Genomic DNA, 17,925 nt, shown 5'->3' with positions numbered 1-17,925 from the left:
GGAACCAACAGACACAAATGACAGTAAAATATAAATTATTAAAAAAGTTTTGAAAAAACTTACAAAAAAATTTATCAAGAAATAATTAATTCAACATTATGGGAAATTAAAAAAAAAAAGAATTAGTCTTTAATTTTTCTAGGTGTAATGTTTATTTATTCTAGTTTAACCCATGCAAACATGGAAAAAAAACAGATGTAGAAAGATGATGATGATGATTATGATGATGTACATATATTATAACATATATACATCATATATATGTATACACACACACACACATATATAACACATTATATATATATATATGTATATGTATGTATTGTATATATATATATATATGAATTATGTAACAAATATATAATGCAAAGCATACATGCATATATATTTATATGCAATACACACACAAATACAAACACACATACACATATCATATATGACATATATTATATATATGTGCATATATAAATAGATGTGTATATAGATGTATACATATATGCACAAGTGTACATATATATGTGTGTGTGTGTATTACAATATATACATACACAAAGACACACATATATATACATAATATATAAACATGCATATGTGTGTGTGTGTGTACACAAAGTTCACAATCTTCCATTTTTCTTAATTTTATCTAAATTTATATCATTATCCCTCTTTCTATAATTCTCTTTCTTCTTCCTCTCTCTCTCTCTCTCTCTCTCTTATTCATTCTTCTCATTTCTTTTCTAACATCCCTACTGTTTTCTCTCTTCCCTCCTCTGCTTTTCCTTTAAATCCATCAAAAAAAAGCATCAAGGACCTTTATTCCAAGGACGTTTATCCTGGCACAAATCTGAAAGGAATCTTTATTTTTCATAAAAATACTTTTAAAAAAATCCATCAAAAATTCCAACATCCTTTTCTTTTCATTCTACCATTTTTCACACTTAGTGGCATTAAAATTTCCAAAAAAAAACAAAAAATTAGTCACATATGCATTTATCTTTTAGACTAAATTAGCATTTTTGTTGGGGGTTTTTTAATTTATTCTGTTCTTTAAGCTTTAGTAGAGTTATCGACCCTGTTTTTTGTTTTCATTTTCTTTTGCTTTTACTAGTTCCTCTCTAGTAGTAAACACAGAATCAAGGATCCCTCTCAAGCTGTATAGTTTGTCTTTCCACACCCATTTCATTCTCTTTATCTGTCCATCTCTCTCTACGTACATCTCTTTATAGCTCACTGTATCTCTATATCTCTTTCTGTCCCTCTACCTCAGTCAATCTATCTGTATATTTCTCTTTTTAAGTCTATATCCCCTCCATCTTTATGAGTCATTTTGTCTGTCTGTCTATCTATCTATCTATCTATCTATCTATCTATCTATATATATATTATATATATATATATATATATATATGTATGTATTTATGTATGTATTTATATATATATATATTATATATATATATATATATGTATGTATGTATTTATGTATATATATATATAATATATATATATATATATATATGTATGTATTATGTATGTATTTATGTATATATATATATATATATATATATATATATTATATGTATGTCCCTGGAGAAGGACATCATGCTCGGAATGGTCAGTGGCAAGAGAGGAAGAGGCCGACTAAGAACCCGCTGGCTTGACACCAGCAAGAGTGATACCGGAATGGACAAAGCCAATCTGAAAGAAGCGGCCCAGGATAAACTGACTGAAGGACACTGATCCATCGAGTAACTGAGAGTCGACTTTGACTGAGTGGATAGATAGATGTTTTATATATATATATATATACACATATATAAATATGTATGTGTATGTATATATATATATATATATATATTATAAACAAACTTTAGAAGTGTAGAATGTGTTCGTATTTCACAGACAAGAAAGTGAATTTCAAATGCAGTATAGCTGTGAGAACAGCAGAGAAAGATTGGATGTTTTACCCTTATAGGACACTAAAAAGTTACCACTGGACATGCTATCTGTTTGTCTACTTATCTAGCTATTTATCTATATCTATCTATCCATCCATTCATCCACCCTTCTATTTATCTCTTACTCTCCATACCATCTGATATTCAATGTAAAATCGACTTCATGTACCTCCTTACTATCAAGTGCTCCATATCATCAACCTAACTCTGTCTCCCTCATTCCTAGTTTCGTGGGGCACTCTATGATTAAATGCTGTCTTGAGTCACAGAGAATTCAATTTTGTTTTTTATTTTCCGGAATGTAGGTAACTTTACATCAAGCAAACATTACAATATATATACACAATACCTCTCTAAACTTACACACAGAATTCTCCTCTATCATAATGTATGCATTAAAAGTAACCATATTTGACCAAAATCATAAAGCTCCTTAACAAAAACCCGTATCTCCTCATAAAATATTTTTTAAAAATGAAGAAAAATTATGTTAATTGTTTTAGGTATTTTTTGTTTGCCTTTTCTGTTTGAAATGTTTTTTCTTTTTGTATTTTATTTCTTTAATTTTTTTTTATCTGAAACTTACCCTTTCCCTTCAAAACTTCCTCCAGTAATGGAACATTCTTTTTCTTTTTTTTTTTTGTCTGATAATATATTTAATTATTTATAAAATGACAAAGGGATGCAAGGATGTTATATTTCAGAAAATCCTTAAAAAAAATGGCTGTTCTTTTTCCTCACTCATTCCTCTCCCACCCAACACTAAAGAATTATAAGAACTGATTTACAAGAAACTGCAATGGAAGAAAGTATTTTATTCAAGAGGTTTTGGGTAACATATTCAAAATTCTTGAGTATTTTATTCAATAAATATGAGTCTTTAATTCCAGGACTGAGATTAATTTTTTCAAGATACTCTTGACTATTTTGTATTACGTAACTCCTGAGAAAGTTTATTTTTAGTTCATGTGAAAATGTGTGCATATGTATTTGTGTGTTTGTGTGTGAGTATACACATATATGGCATATACATTATAGATATGTATATATGTGTGTATATTTGTTATGTTATATATAATATATGAAGTATATACACATGTGTTATATATTAGATACAACGTTATTGTAACAAATATATGATAGCATCTATAAAACATATATTCTATATATAAAATTTATTATGTGTGTGTGTGTGTATATATGCATACATATATATATATGTATGTATGTATATATATATATATATATATATATATATATATATATATACATATATATATATAGAGAGAGTGAGAGATATACATACATATATATATATATACATACATATATATAGATATATAGATATATATATACATGTATATGTATTCAATGTGTGTGTGTGTGTGTGTGTGTGTGTGTGTTTGTGTGTTTAATTCTTAAATGACCCAATTGAGTATATTTTCTCTCTGTAGCAGCAGCGAACGTTGGAAGTATGGAGTTACTTCCCCTGAAAACTTTCAACTCCAAGTAATGGTATCTCTGAAAGAGATGTGAAAATATTGTTTTAAGAATTCTTATGATCAGTGACTAATGTAATTCTTATCAAAGAATTCTGATATCAGTGACAAATGTAATTTGTTTTCAAAGTAGAAGGGAAATGCCATATTCTTAATAAATATAATTTTTTTGTTACTTATTTTCTTCATGAGATTTTAAGAAACTTTTTTAATATTTTTTATTTCTTTTTTCATTGGCTCAGTCTTTAAAATACTTTCAGGATAATTTGAAATGTAAAAATTTTAGGGGATTTTGTTTTTTTAGTTTAGAAGCATCATTATTTCTTTAAACATTGAGCTTCTTCATATTCATGCTGCCAGGAGATATATAAAATTGTTGATTAGATTTTTTTTTTTAAATATCAAATTATCTCAGTGAGTAATTTAGAGAACATAAAAATCTTAAATTCAGACTGTTTACACTAGATTTAGTGCACAACAACACACCTGAATAATTATTTCTAGGTGTCAGCTTTCTCAGTAGTATTTTCCTGTATAATATTCACTCTGTGTGTGTGTGTGTGTGTGTGTGTATGTGTGTGTGTGTGTGCATGTGTGTGTGTTTGTGTGTTGTAAGGATAGATCAGGCTGAGGTTCTTGTTATTTCTTCAGGTGAGCTCTAATGAAACACACCTATGATCAGGGACTCTGAGATAAATCTTACAACCCTGAGTGCTTTTGAACCAAAACAATCTTCTCAAAATTCAAGGTGGTTACAATTAATTCTCTGGGCCACAGGCTAATGTACCACCTGAATCAATATATCACCTGAATCAATATATTACCTGAATCAATATATTACCTGAATCTCTTTCTTAGGCCCAACATCTGATCAAAGCTATCCTGTGATCATTTGGTAGATTTTGTTGGGTTTTTTTTTTTGTGTTCTTTTTGTTTTTTCAGGTAGTGAGTATCTAAAACCACAATATCCAAAGTGTCATTCTTTTTAAGAAAGTAAAAAAGGTAGCAATGGAGAGATTTGCTGCTATTTCTAGCACATCAGATAACTGCATGCAGGTTCCCTCATTGGTTGAGGTTAGGACAACTGGCTTAAAATTTAGAAGTGATGTTTCAAGAAGGAGAGAAATGAAATGAAATGAAATTATGCATTATATATATATATATATGTGTGTGTGTGGTAAATAGCTTGCTTACCAACCATATGGTTCTGGGTTCAATCCTGCTGCGTGGCATCTTGTGCAAATGTCTTCTACTATAGCCTCGGGCCAACCAAAGCCTTGTGAATGGATTTGGTAGACGGAAACTGAAAGAAGCCCGTCGTATATATATGTATATTCATATATATATATATATATGTCTGTTTGTGTGTCTGTGTTTGTTCCCCCAACATCACTTGACAGCCGATGCTGGTGTGTTTACATTCCTGTAACTTAACAGTTTGGCAAAAGAGACTGATAGAATAAGTACTAGGCTTACAAAGAATAAGTCCTGGAGTCGATTTGCTTGGCTAAAGGCGGTGCTCCAGCATGGCTGCAGTCAAATGACTGAAACCAGTAAAAAGAGTTAAAAAAAAAGAGTATCTGATGACCCTGGCTGGAAATTAATGCAAAGGAGATAATCATTTCCTAACAATATTTGGCAGGATTAGAAGTTTGAATTTGAAATTAAGGAATAAGGCAAAAAATGCGTTGAATACACATATTTATGTTTGTTTGTTTTTTGTTATATATTTATATATAGCTTCACACCAGCTTTATTCTTTTCAATTACCCTAACAGTACACTTTTATTCTGCTCTACTCAGCTGATAAAAATAAGACCCAATACTATTCAGTTCGTGAATTAGCAGAGGCATTAGAGTATTGAGTGGCATGCCTTGTAGTATTTATTCCATCTATCTATGTTCTGAATTCAAATCTCAATGAGGTCAGCTTTGCCTTTCATCTTTTGGGGTCAATAAAAGAAGATACTAGTCTAGATCAGTAGACTGATTGAACTGTTAGTGCACTGGAAAGGATGCTTCATAATATCTGCTCCAGCTCTGCACATTCTGAGTTCAAACTCCACCCCATCACCGAAAAATGGTAAAAGTTCTGTTAAGAGTTGTGGTTGACAGATAGTATCAGCACTATGACAAACCAACAGAAATATGAATTGTTTGCTTAGATCAGTATATCAACTAATACTACATCACCATGCCACCTCTATTAAAGAATTTTAGATTTAGTAGAGCTATCATTTAAGTATTTAGATCCTAGTAACCAACACAAATATTGAAGTAGGAAAGTGAAATGAGAATATATAAGACGTAATTAGCCTCTCTTGTTTCAAGATCTACTTACTCCCTCCACAACACTAATCTCAAAAAGTTTTCTCAAGCTGTACATCGAAATAAAAAGGACAGATCCTGTACACTATAGATCTTTATTGCAATCAGCCCTAGACACAATGCAGTAGTGGATCATGGACTGGCAACTCAAGCTGGCTGTGAACAAATGTACCACCATGCATTTTGGGAGGAAAAACCCAGCATCTACTTACTCTCTCCACTACACTAATCTTGTGAATATGACCCGGGCATTATTGTTGACAGCGATTTGCGTTGGACAAAACACATTGCTAAAATTGCCAAGAAGGCAAGTCTTTTGTGAGTCGCTCTCCGGCTAACTATCTGAGGATTTATATAGCTATGGTGCAGCCTCACCTGCAATTTGCATCATCGGTCTGGAACCCCTATCTTGCCCAGGATATTAATCGTCTGGAAGCCGTTCAGCGACGTGCAACCAAGAGAATACCCTCCATCAGGCATTTGCCATATTCTGAATGCCTTACTTCCTTGGGCATGGATACATTGAAACTCCGACATCTGGCGACCGACTTGGCAGACACCCATAAAATTATTAACCATCTTACTAGCAATAACACTGAGCACCTTTTCAAACTACATCTGTCTAACACCCGTGGACAGGTTTACAAAGTCAGAAAACAGTACAGCTCCCATGACTTTCAGAAACATTTTTTCATGCTAAGAGTTGCTGAAGCAGGGAACAAACTGCCGGCATCAGTTGTTAGTTGTCGGAGCACTGCATCCTTAAAAATTTCCATGCTTCCTGAGATTTGCCAACACTACACCTGATTTTCTCCCCTCCATACACATGCAAGCAAGTATCTGACTCATACACTGTTCACTTCCCAGACATTTGTACATTACTGCATATGCTTTATACGCACTTTTGACAAGTTGTGGTGCACCTGAGCACTGTATACAATAATTTCATTATTATTTTTATAAGATTGTTTTATCTTGTATCTATTTTGCTTATCAAATAATTCAAACATAATTATGTAACATGTATTTCTATTGCAAAAAGATTTCTTGATATTTAACAAATCCCTTAATTCACCAGTTCACTGTATTTCTTAAAATTCACCCCACTGAGCAACTTGTTTGTCTCATACATTCCTCGATTGTCTGCCAATCTCCTTTTGTATTCTCCAAAATTCCACATCTTTTAGACATTAAAAGATGACAACTGTATCTACCAGATACCAACACAAATCTTGCTACATTTCTTCAAACCAACCAAAGTATTTCAAATTTCACCAGATATATTTTCAAAAAGTTTGATTTTGATGTGGCTTTGCACGCTGATGACGAAAAGTGCATTCGTTTTTTCTTTCCTTTTTTTTTTTACTAGAAATTAATGATTTCTACTATAATTTCTATTATTAATTGCTAGAACTCAATAATAAATAAGTCTCAATTTTCGTCCTCAGCCCACAAAACAACATCAAAACTACATTAAAAATATATATATAATCAGGTGAAAATCTGAGATACTTCAAGTGATTGGAAGAAATTTAACCAAGACCGGCCGACAGTCATAGCTAAGACATTTGCAATCGCAGTACTATTTAAGAAGAGTGGTCCCGGTGCGCATCCGCGCTAGCTAGTCGATCTTACTATGACTACCTAGCGCGTGTGCGCGTATGCAAAGTATTAGATTTTTTTTTTTTAACAAATAGGTTTTTTTTTAAACAAATAGATGTGATACCAAAATACACCCATTTCAAGGTGAGCCATTCCGAAAATTTTGTCGCTCCTATAACAAATGTTCGTACAAATTCGGTTGAAAGTTAGAATAACGTAAAATGACGTTTTCAGAGTATGATGGGGGTACCAAAAACAGGTAGTGTGTTATTTTTATTTTAGTCGTTGTAGGATCGACTAGTCACGACTAGCTAGCGCGGATGCGCGAGTGCGCGGATGCGCGAGTGCGCGCACTGGGGGCCACTCTTCTTAAATAGTACCTGCAATCGCAACTTTATCGTTTTGGTTTTGGTTCCCCTGAACAGCATCTTAAGTAAGTGTCTTCTATTGTAGCATCGATTTGACAATAACTTGTGAGAGAAATTTGAAAGATTGAAGCTCCGTGGATGCACGTTGTGTCTGCATATATTTTTCCTTTGCAGATGTATGTAACTCCGACGTCTGGCAGACACCCATAAAATTATTAAGCATCTTACTAACAATAACTCTGAACAATAAGCATCTTAATAACAATAACTCTGAACACCTTTTCAAACTCCACCTGTCTAACACACGTGGACAGGTTTACAAAGTCAGAAAGCAGCACAGAAACATTTTTTTCACTCTAAGAGTTGTTGAAGTATGGAACAAACTGCCAGCATCAGTTGTTAGTTGTCGGAGCTCTGCATCCTTAAAAATTTCCCTGCTTCCTGAGATTCGCCAACACTACACCTGATTTTCTCCCCTCCATACACACGCAAGCATGTATCTGACTCATACACTGTTCACTTCCCAGACATTTGTACATAAAACTGTATGTGCTTTATACGCACATTTGACAAGTTGTGGTGCACCTGAGCACTGTATACAATAATTTCATTAATATTATAATTATATCAGCGAAGGTGAACACGTTGGCAAAACAGTTCGATAAACTGCAACATTCAAATAAGAAAAAAAAAAAGCCTAGTGAAATTTTATTTTATCTGGTTTGAATTGATACTACCTTGTCCCTTATGCCACTCAGAAATTCGGGGTCCCAATGTTCGGTACATTGAAATCCTACAACCAACAATAATTATTGTTTGGGAAATACTTGCTGAAGTTTAAAAAAAAAAATGCACAAGGGAGAGCACTGGAAGTTAAAATAGCGACTTGAAATATTTGTTATCTACCTTGTTTCTCAATATCGACTAACCAGATTATTAATAGTCAAAACAGGTGATTTGATTAATGTATTGACAGGTGTTAGCGTGCTATAGTAATAGTTTCACAATCTGAGGCTCTTTCGTAGATCATTTGTTTTTATAAGTTCAAATGGTTTAAAAATTAAAAGCAGATTGAGCAAATTTTGTTAACACGACAATTGGTCCAGCATTTTGTAAAAGATTTATTCAATGGAGGAAGGGTAGTGTACAGGATTTTTTCTCAGAGATTAAAGGGCAGAAGGGATGAAGCTATGCTTACACCAGACAACTGAACTGAATACTTGCAACAGAGTCAATTCTATGAAGAACAACCAAGAGCCAAGTGATTGTGTAAAATCAGGTGACAGATAAAATACATCAGGAGTTAAGAACAGCTTTAGGTTGGCTGATATTTTGGGGGTTGGAACTTGTTAGATGGAAACTGAGCAGAAGCTTGTTTTATATAAAAATGTGTGTGTGCTCTTACATCAAAAGATACTCTCTACTCTCTTTTACTCTTTTACTTGTTTCAGTCATTTGACTGTAGCCACGCTGAAGCACCGCCTTTAGTCGAGCAAATCGACCCCAGGTCTTATTCTTTGTAAGCCTAGTACTTATTCTATCGGTCTCTTTTGCCGAACCGCTAAGTTACGGGGTTGTAAACACACCAGCATCGGTTGTCAAGCGATGTTGGGGGGACAAACACAGACACACAAACATATACACACATACATATATATATATATATATATATATATATATATATACACACACATACATACATATATACAATGAGCTTCTTTCAGTTTCCGTCTACCACATCCACTCACAAGGCTTTGGTTGGCCCAAGGCTATAGTAGAAGACACTTGCCCAAGGTGTCACGCAGCTGGACTGAAGCCAGAACCATGTAGTTGGTAAGCAAGCTATTTACCACACAGCCACTCCTGTATAAATATGTAAATATTAATGAGAAAACCAAAGAACCAAGAGCCTTTTAAACAAAGTCACTAGTAATATTTATTCTGTATTGTGACAAATACTCTCTTGTCATTCACATCATCCAAAATGCAGTAAATCTGAAGTTGTCCTATTGGAAAACTATAACAAGTGACATTATTGATCAACAGTTATGATATAAATAAAATATGGGCCCAAATCTGTTTAGTATCTTGCTGAAAAGCCTGGGGGAACTACAGGGAGTATGGGTAGATGTTTTCAAGAAGAACCTTTACTTTCTGGTGTCTAAGATCTCCGATGAGCCTCTATCAAGGTAAGAAATATAAATGAGGGCAGCAATATCGAACTCCCTCATTCAACAAAAGCCAATCACATAAGAATGGACATTGAAAAGGTGATGAAAATGGCAGTACTCCAACATAGCCACAGCCATTTGGCTGGAACATATAAAAGACTAAAGGAATCTCTTCCAATTAAGAAGTAACAATGTGAATGAAGGTGCTCAATACACATAGCCTTACTGGTACCAAATGGTCATTACATGAAGAAACTACCAATATGAGGAGACAGGTTTTTGATTAAGTAATCGTTGTTACAACTGTGCATCTTTTGTTCTGGTGATTCTACCATCACCAGTTTCCATCCTACCATCCCACTACACTATCATTGCTATACCATCATCACTCTATCATCACCATGACATTATCAACCTTTTACTGTACCATCTCCACTCGATTGTCACTACTATATCACTACCATCAGCAAATATCATGGACAGCGCTTCGTATTGGAGTAATCCCTCTTGGAAATGTTTCATATGTCATGGCACATGACTTTTATCTTTATTTCTTGCCTTTATGTTGATTTTTGTTTGATTAAAAACAGTCCAATAGTGTAAAGGGGAATGCATCTTAATTAATGTGTAGAAGAGAGTTATATGAAAATGTCTAGATATGAACATATTTTAGTTAATGCATGCAGGAGAAGCAGATCAAATCATATAGAGGTGAGTGGCCTTTACTTAATGTATGAACCTAGGACAGATCAAATTAATATAAGAGAGTGGCTGTAAGTTAATGTATACAGCAGAAATGGAATCAAATTGTATGGAAGCTGTGGTTAATCCATGCTGGTGAAATAATTGAATTATGTAGAGGTGTGTGTATGTTAGTTAATGTGCTGGACAGAGACATGGGTCAACTTAAGTAGAAAAGGCTGTATGTTAGTTCATGTCTAGAAGTTAATGGTTTTTTGCTAATGTATGCAGAAGAAGCAATCAAATTGTGTAAAGTCATATGTTGACATATTCAAGGGGATCGGATAAAGATTTCCTCGCTTGAAATGAGTGGATGTCAATGTATTCTTTTAACAAATAAATCAAAGAGGGGGGGTGCATTGCATGACCTTTTACAGGGCTTTTAAGAACCTGCTTTTAACAGTGAACTCTGCTAAATGTACCCAAGCCCCAAGTGGTAGAGTTAAACTGGTGACAGATATTGAGCATCTTCCAAAAAGAGGAAAGGACCCTCCAGTAGACTTCCATACAAATTTCAGTTACAATGCATTGGTTAGTCCAAGACTGTGACAGAAGGCACTCACTTAATGAGTGTGTGCAGAGTGATCAAACACTTGAGCATGTAATTGTGAAAGAAACTTCTTATTCCTAGAGTCATGCTTACAAAACGATTAAGTGTCAGTTAATGTATGCAGGAGAGGCCACTCACATTGTGTCGATGATGAGTGTATGCTAGTTAATATATGCAGGAGAAATAACTCAGGCATTTGCCTGAGCAATTAAAGAGATCAGATAACATAGTCAGGAGAGGCAACTGCTCTGATATAGAAATTTGATACAAAATGAGTGATTCTTTCTGGGTAAAAATATCCCATGTGCTATCAGTAAAAATTAAGTATCTGTTACTGAATAAAACTAAGAAAGAGATAAGAAGGAACAGTGGGGCCAGATTTCAGAAAACTGGTTTTCATAATAAAGATAGCCCAAGATTTAGAAGAAATATCCTGTATCATAGACATGTGAACACACTAGCAGAGTTATGAAATCTGCATGTGATAAATATTCTGTTTTCTAGTTCATTATTCCTTCCATCCCACCATTCTCGAAAGCTCAAGAAGGAAGTAGAATCATAAGATGCAGGCATGGATGTGTAGTTAAGGTGCTTACTTCTGAACAATGTGGTCTTGGTTTCCATCCCACAGTATGGTACCTTAGACATGTAACTTTTACTGTGTGTGTGTTTTGTATATGTGATGATTGTAAACAAGCATGAAAAACAAGTCTGGCTATGGGAAATATCACCTTGCTTAGAAAGTTAATGGTTGGCAACAGGAAAGGCATCTGGACATAGAAAATCTGCATCATTGAATTCTGTCTGACCATGCAAGCATAGAAAACTGGACGTCAACTGATGATCGTGGTGATGATAATGATGAACACTGCCCTTCCCTCCCTGACTCAGCAGTAGAAAAAATATTTTTTTAAATCACTAGAGTTGTTTTCTGTCCAAGAGGAGCTCAATCTCTCATCTATGTATCATAATGGAATCACGGATAAGTATTCACCCCATGCTTTTGTCTTTTAATGATCTTCTCAGATTAGAAATCTAGACTGAATGCCTACTAAATTGATGGATTCTATTAAAACTCAAAGACCAGCCAGATGGTAATGTTAATTGAAGGATTGAGTCTACCAAGGCAAGCTCTGATCCAGCAGACTGATCAAAAAGCATTGAAAATATGACCAAACTTCTTTATCCTTTTTTTTTTATTCAGTGTGTCTGTGGTTAAGAAACTCACTTTGCTACCACATAGTTTCAGGTTCAGTTCCACCACATAGCACGTTGTGCCAGCATCTCCGGCTATAGGCCCGGGTTGATTAATGCCTTGAAAATGAATCTGATAAATAGAAACTGTGTGGAAGCCCATATTATATGTGTGCATATGTCTGTGTGTGTTTGAGCTTGTTATGCCAGCATTGCTTGACAACCAGTGTTGGTTTGTTTATGTTCCTGTGACTTAGCAGTTCAGCAAAAAGAAACAGAATAAGTACCAGATTTATACTGGGGTCAATTTGTTCAACTAAATACTACAAGGCAGTGTTTCAGCATGATTGCAATCCAATAATCAAAAAAAGTAAAAAAATTAAAAAATTCTTTTTTTTTGTTGGAGTAGCATAGTTAAGACATGTCCATCATCAATGACATCACCAACATTATCATCATCATCTTCACCATCATTTTCATCATCATCACTACCACCCAAACTCTATGACACTAATATTTTTTAACATTATCTTAATATCTCTAATCAATCATAATCATCATCATAGAAGATGACATTCTTTTTTAAACCTCACATAAACCCCACCACCAACCATTTGATGACAAAAGTTATCATTACATTAAGCTGTGTGATAAAAATGACTGTATCATATTTATATAGTCAGAAGACATCCTAACATTTATGGGTTTCTGTTATAGAAACATATTGTACTTTGGGAGGGTCATTCTTTGAATAAACACACACATACACACACACTAGTTGTAGTTTACTTTTTTTATCTTTACTGTTAAATAATTTATGAACTAATTCTTTATTTTTCTTTTGGAGTTTCTTTTACTCTCTTTTACTTGTTTCAGTTATTTGACTGTGGCCATACTGGAGCACTGCCTTTAGTAGAACAAATCGACCCCAGGACTTATACTTTGTAAGCCTAGTACTTATTCTATTGGTCTCTTTTGCCAAACTACTAAGTTACAGGGACGTAAACACCAGCATCGGTTGTCAAGCGATGTTGCGGGGGACAAGCACAGACACACAAACCTATACACACACACATATATACATACACATACATATATACGACAGGCTTCTTTCAGTTTCTGTCTACCAAATCCACTCAGAGGTTTTGGTCGGCCCGAGGCTAAAGTAGAAGACACTTGCCCAAGTGTGCCACACAGTGGGATTGAACCCAGAACCATGTGGTTCGTAAGCAAGCTACTTACCTCGCAGCCACTCCTACACCTATACTTACCACACAGCCACTCCTACGCCTTTGTTAGAGAATTTTTCATCACACATCTGTGACCTTCTCAAATGATCTTGATTTTGCAACTGACTTTTCTATTTGATGTTTGCAATTTATATGTTGCCTAGTATGTGCTCTTTATTGTGTTAGTATGTGCTTGCATGTATGTGTGTGAGTGTAGTTTGTATTGTTGTGTGTGTGTGTGGTGTGTGTGTGTGTGAGAGAGAGAGAGAAAGACACAGAGAGAGAAAGACAGAGAGAGAGAAGACAGAGAGAGAGAAAGACAGAGAGAGAGAGCTTTGTTTTCATTGTTCATGTAGGCTAATCTCGATATAAATTTATGTTTTTGTATAAATGATGCCTGGCAGCAACATAGACAAGAAAAAGAGCCATCAGTTTCAGGATGCACATCAATTAAGAAGGTCACAGATGTATGACAAAACATTATTTGATAAACCAAAAGGGACTAAATCAATAATTTATTAATTATTGATTAATTAACACTGACAATAAAGAAATGTAAATGCTTTTATTTGCAGTATGACCCTTTGAAAGTACAAAAGTATCTGTTTCAGTATTGAATATCATGTTATAAATCTTAGCAAACAAATACAAAAAAGGAATAGTTTAAAAGAAAGATTTTGATGAAATTACTCTATTCTTTGCAGAGGAACAGTTTTTCCTCAGAAGTAGAGTATGATTAGTTGAAATAAATGACTATGTTACTGATATTTAATCAATGAAGCACTTGAAGAGATGAAAGACAAAGTTGACTGAGACAAAATTTGCTGTTAAAGTATAGGATTAAAAACTGAAAAGGTTTTAGTCATGTGCTCTTAGTTATTTTTCTCCTTTACCAATTCTATCAATAATCTTATATACTTACTAATGAATTCTTTTATCACATCTTCAGTAAGTACAGTGAAGTCTATGTTTTGCTAATGCAATTATAATAAGTTGGAAGCATGTCTAGAAGCAGCAGTTGGCAGTGGTGGTGGTACACTAAATATGTGGATTAGGTTCACTGCTGCTTGCAACAGAAAGAACTCTAATAAATGCACCCAAGAACCAGTGGTGTTAAATCAGGAGTTATATTGGGCCACACACTCGTTTTACGATAATTTCAATACTTAATTAACAAATTATAGGAACAACAGAGTATTTGATAAAATAGCTTACATGGGTGAAGAGAAAGAGTATATGTGTGCTTTGTTTCCATTGTTCATATTGGCTCATCTCTGTATAAATTTACTCTATTGAATAACTCATCGTTGGCAACATTTTTCTATAAACGATTGTAGATATCTTTTCTGTTCAAGATTCAAGTCCAGACAAGGTCAATTTGGCCTTTCATCTTCCTTGGGACAATAAAATCTATAACAGTCATGTAATGTATTGAGGCATATTTAAATAATTATGTTCTCCCAACAAAAAAATGTATCCCTGTGCTAACAATAAGGATCTATGTTTCATAAACAAGAAAGGATAGAATGGCTGAAATAATAGACTGCTGGAACAAATGACAAACAATATTTAGCTTCGTCTCTCAATAATCTGAGTTCAAATCATGCCAGGGTGAACTTTGTCATTATCTTTCGGAGGACAATTGTAAAGACAATACCCTACACCTAGAAATTTTTGACCCCATGGTAAAATACTATATTCCTTCCCGGCTATGCTTTGACCTTGTGTCAAAGTGGGAAATTAATATGTACCACCGGCACAGGTATCACAACTACAATTTCCATTTTTTAGTTTGTTTTTTTTTTGATATTGAGTCAAGTACATCAACATCAAAAAATCAAATGGAAATTGTAGTTGTGATACCTGTGCCGGTGGCATGTAAAAAGCACCATCCGAACATGGTAGATGCCAGTGCTGCCTGACTGGCGTCCGTGTCGGTGACACATAAAAGCACCAACCGATCGTGGCCGTTTGCCAGCCTCCTCTGGCCCCTGTGCCAGTGGCACGTGAAAAGCACCCACTACACTCCCGGAGTGGTTGGTGTTAGGAAGGGCATCCAGCTGTAGAAACACTGCCAAATCAGACTAGAGCCTGGTGCAGCCTCCATGGCTTCCAGACCCCAGTCGAACTGTCCAACCCATGCTAGCATGGAAAATGGACATTAAATGATGATGATGATGATATATATATATATATATAATATATATATATATATATATATATGTTGCTTTGTTTGTTCCTTCTCGAGCCATGCCTGGCTCATAAGGGCCAGTTTCTGGTTTCCTTGGCATAAAGGTTCCCCACCTGGATGGGACACCAGTCTGTCGCAGGCGTGCTGCAAGATGCAGGAGGAAAGAGTGAGAGAAAGTTGTGGCGAAAGAGTCAGCAGAAGTTCGCCATTACCTTCTGCTGGAACCGTGTGAAGCTTTGGTGTTTCACTCATAAACACACACATCGCCCAGTCTGAGATTTGAACCCACAATCCCTCGACCGCAAGTCTGCTGCTCTAACCACTAGGTCATGTGCCTCCACTTGGTAGATAGAAATTGAAAGAAAACTGTCATTTTATATATATATATATATATGTATATAATGACAGTTTTCTTTCAGTTTCTATCTACCAAATCTACACTCAAAGCTTTGGTCAGCCTGGGGCTATAGTAGAAGACACCTACCCAAGGTGCCACACAGTGGAATTGAACCCAAGACCTCGTGGTTGGAAAGCTAGCTTCTTAATCACACAACCACACTTGGGCCTTTGGTTGTGCATGTGTGTGTGTGTTTAAAAGTTATTTTCATCTATAAAAGTGATTATATTCTTTTTTTTTTCCCCCACCTGTTTTTAAAAAATTCCATCAGAATGCATCTCATTATTTTAATGGAGGTCAATATAAAAATAGGTTTCACAGAATGGAATTCCAGATTGCATCAGGATTTTCTGGAATGCAGTTTTTTCTCTAATGTACAGGATGTCTGTACTTACATTAAATAATGCAAATGATAACAAAAAATTTCATATAAATATTGAAAAGTTAATAATGGGTTGAATAGACAATGTTTATGCCAAATAGTTGGACAGCTTCTCAGAGAATATTCTGTTAGATTGTCTTAAAAGAATGACTGGAGAATGGGGTGGGATTATAACTTTTCAAGGTCACCTTCTGAAGGTATCTTAACTGTAAAGTGGATGCTAGCATACTTGATTTAGAAAACCATTTAATTTTAATGATAATAATAATAATAATTGTGTACAGTGCTCAGGTGCACTACAACTCATCTAAAGTGTATATATAATCAGGTGTAGTTTCGACGGATTTCGGGAAGCATGAGGGCCTTAAAGGATGCAGTGTCATGGCAGTCAACAACTGATGCAGGCAGTTTATTCCACGCTTCAGCAACCCTGAGCGTGAAAAAATGTTTCCGAAAGTCATGGGAGCTGTGCTGTTTTCTGACTTTGTAGGCATGTCCACGTGTGTTAGACACATGGAGATCAAAAAGGTGTTCAGTGTTGTTGTTGGTGAGGTGGTTGATAACCTTGTGGGTGTTTACCAAGTCCGTCGCCAGACGCCGGAGCTTCAGTGAATCCATGCCCAGGGAAACAAGGCGCTCAGAATATGGTAGATGTCTGATGGAGGGTATGCGTTTGGTTGCACGTCTCTGGACAGATTCCAGGATGATTACAATCATTATCTAAATTACAAATTTTTGGTTAAAAAACACAAGGGACTTAATTCTGAAATTTTAATTAATTAAATTTTATCCTATATGTAAATAACAGGAATGGCCGTGTGGTTAAGAAGCTCGCTGCACCACCAATTGGTTTCAGGTTCAGTCCCATTGTACAGCATCTTGGGCATGTATCTTCTACTATAGCCTTAGGTTGACCATTATCTTGTGAGTGAACTTAGGAGTTGGAAACTGCAACGAAGCCTATTGTATAATATAATACATATATATATTCTTTTACTTGTTTCAGTCATTTGACTGTGGCCATGCTAGAGCACTGCCTTAAAGGGTTTTCAGTTAAAGAACTCGACCCCAGGAGTTATTCTTTGTAAGCCTAGTACTTATTCTACCAGTCTCTTTTGCCGAACTACTAAGTTACAGGGATATAAGTACACCAGCATCGGTTGTCAACCAATGGCAGGGGACAAAGACAAACAGACACACAAACACAAATAAATATATGTGAAACCTATTTTTGTATTATCTTCCATTTTATATAAAATAATGAGATGCATTCTGCTGGAATATTTTAAAAACAGGGGGGAAAAAACAATAAAATCAC

This window comes from Octopus sinensis, linkage group LG3 (assembly GCF_006345805.1).
Source record: "Octopus sinensis linkage group LG3, ASM634580v1, whole genome shotgun sequence".
NCBI classification, from domain to species: domain Eukaryota; kingdom Metazoa; phylum Mollusca; class Cephalopoda; order Octopoda; family Octopodidae; genus Octopus; species Octopus sinensis.
Note: the sequence above shows the minus strand (reverse complement) of the source record.